This window comes from Myotis myotis, unplaced genomic scaffold (genome assembly GCF_014108235.1).
Source record: "Myotis myotis isolate mMyoMyo1 unplaced genomic scaffold, mMyoMyo1.p scaffold_m19_p_3, whole genome shotgun sequence".
Taxonomy (NCBI): Eukaryota; Metazoa; Chordata; class Mammalia; order Chiroptera; family Vespertilionidae; genus Myotis; species Myotis myotis.
The window spans coordinates 131671985-131674774 of NW_023416335.1; the positions used below are offsets into that span (position 1 = coordinate 131671985).

The 2790-nt window shown below is 38.4% G+C and overlaps 1 non-coding gene across 1 annotated transcript; it reads left to right on the top strand.

Moving 5' to 3' along the window:
* The first annotated feature begins 882 nt into the window (after positions 1–882).
* Positions 883–989, top strand: LOC118652234. Its single transcript, XR_004966501.1, has one exon. It is a non-coding gene; the product is annotated as a U6 spliceosomal RNA (small nuclear RNA).
* The last annotated feature ends 1801 nt before the right edge of the window (positions 990–2790 follow it).

Genomic DNA, 2790 nt, shown 5'->3' on the forward strand with positions numbered 1-2790 from the left:
AGCCAGTCAACAACAAGACAAGACACCCAGAGTTGCACCATAAGGCGCGCATCTGCGAGGCTGAGAATGTTCAGAGGGGAACTGTTATCATGGGTTGACAATATTCGTCTTCCTGTTGAATTTCTCTTGTTGAAGATCATTTGTGTGTGACCTATGCTGGGCTTCCTTCCTGCATAATCTTATATGTGTTCACAACCACCCACAACGTAACTGCCATCACCCCAGCTCACAGTATAGAAAGCTGAGACCCAGAGACGTTAAATTACTTGCTTCTGTCTTAATGCTAGTGCTAGTCTAGACTCAAAGCCCGAGAGAACATACACTGGGTCTGCATTTTGCTCTCCAGTAGTTTTAAGTATATCATATTGTTGTTCAACCAATCTCCAGAACTCATTTTGCAAAATCAAAATGCTCTCTCTTTCTGTTATTGCATCTATAAATGTATCTCTCTATATATGATTTTATATAGGGAGCCTATATATATATATATATATATATATATATATATATATATATAGAGAGAGAGAGAGAGAGAGAGAGAGAGAGAGAGATTGGATGAAGAGAGATAAATCCTTAAGGTATTAACAGTGGTTAACTTTTCCATTTTATTCTTTTTAAGATTTTTCTTTAATGAATGTGGAAACACTTTTATTAAAAGAAGCAATAAAACTTATGTTTGTATTTAGACATCTACATCCATAACCCAACAAACTGAATGTTTTTATTTTATTATTTTATGATGAAATGGTAAGAAATAATAACAGTAGGTATCCTATAACAAAAACAAAACACATATTTTTTTTCGTTTTTATATAATTTATTATATCATACAAAAAAACAACGTGTATGTTCAATTCTTTGCTTTTAAGAACTTGCCTTACAGCTCTAGCTTTGGAAGCACATATACTAAAATTGGAATGATATAGAGAAGATTAGTATGGACCCTGCATAAGGATGACATCCAAATCCATGAAGTGTTCCATATTTTTTGAGCTGCCAGATGAACCTAGAATACCATCCTGCCACAGGTATCAGGGCCGCACTGCGAATTGTATGCCAGAGATCTCTGAGTCCTCACTGGGAATCATACACCAGTGGAACTATGCACACGCTCCCATACCCCAAGCATCTGAAGCAGACAACTGAGGGACCATATCCATGGAAGAAGGGGATACAACTCAGAGCCGAGACAATAAAGATGTGAGACTCAAGGCAGACCTAGCCTCTGGGCTAACAGTTTCTGGCCCATTGCCCTGATAGGGTCTTCAACCTCTCAAATCCCAAGCAGAGTGCCCAGGGCCAGAAAGAGACAGCAAACATGGGGAGACAAAGAAACAACCCCCAAGGAAAGGAAAGAAGGAATTGCCAGAAAAGAAACTAAATGAAATGAATGCATGCAATTTGTCAGAAAAAGAATTCAGAGTAAGGGTCATACAGTTCATAAATTGGATGGATGAAAAATCAACAACTTATGTAAGAATCAAGATGAAATAAAAAAATGATATAGCTACAATAAAAAACAAAATGGAAGGTTTCAACAGTAGATTAGAACAGCGGTAGCCAACCAGTGGTCCACAGACCACTGGTGGTCCTTGAGGTCTGAAAGGTTGGCAACTGCTGGTTTAAGGAAACATTTGGAGCAGTGGATCAACTGGTGGTCTGCAGACCACTGGTAGTCTGTGAGGTCCAAAAGGTTGGCAACTGCTGGACTAGAAGAAGTGGGGGACCAAATTAGTGAATTTGAAGATGGGCAGAAATACACACCCAATCTGAACAGCAATTGAAGAAAAAACTAGAAAGAAGGAGGAGCATCTAAGGGAGCTTTGGGACAACATGAAACGAAGTAACATGCATATGATAGGGGTGCCAGAAGGACAAGAAGAGGAACAAGTATTAGAAAACCTATTTGAAGAAATACTGGCAGAAAATGTTCCTGATTTGGGGAAGAAAAAAGTCACATAAGCACAGAAAGTCCCAAACAAGATGAACCAAAACAGATCCACACAAAGACACATCATAATTACAATGGCAAATATTAATGACAAAGAGAGAATCTTAAAGGCTGCAAGAGAGAGACAGAGAGTTGTCAACAAGGGATCTCCCATTAGATTATCAAATGATTTCTCAACAGAAACACATCAGGTCAGAAGGGAATGAAATGAAGTATAAAAGTGATTCATAGCAACTACAACATTTTATATTCCTATTAAATGTATATGAGAGTTTGAATATCTCAAAAGTGATTCATAGCAACTACACCATTTTATATTCCTATCAATGTATACAAGAGTTTGAATATCTCTGCATCTTTACCTAAACTTAATATTTTCCTTTTTCGGTGGTAATAAATCTAATAAGTGTGAGATGCTATCTCATTGTGGTTTTGATTTGCATTTCTCTAATAATTAGGGATGGAGAGCATATTCTTTAGAGAAAAGTCTTTTCAAATCATTTGTCTACTTTTTACTTAGATTGTTTGCTTTTTGGTTGTTGAGTGTAGGAGTTCTATGCTACTTATGAGATACTAGAGGCCTGATGCACGAAATTCATGCAAGGGGCTCGGCCCTCGCAGCCCTGGCTTCATCTGGAACATTGTTTGGAAGGACGTCCAGAAGGTCATTGGCTGTCTGGTCTAATTAGCATATTATGCTTTTATTATTATAGATCCTAGAGGCTCGGTGCATGAAATTTGTCGACAGGTAGGGTCCCTAAGCCTGCCAGGCTATCACGGCTGATTAGGGTCTTCTGGCTGCCAAATGCTGCCTTCCTTCATTCCATTCCACCCTCTGG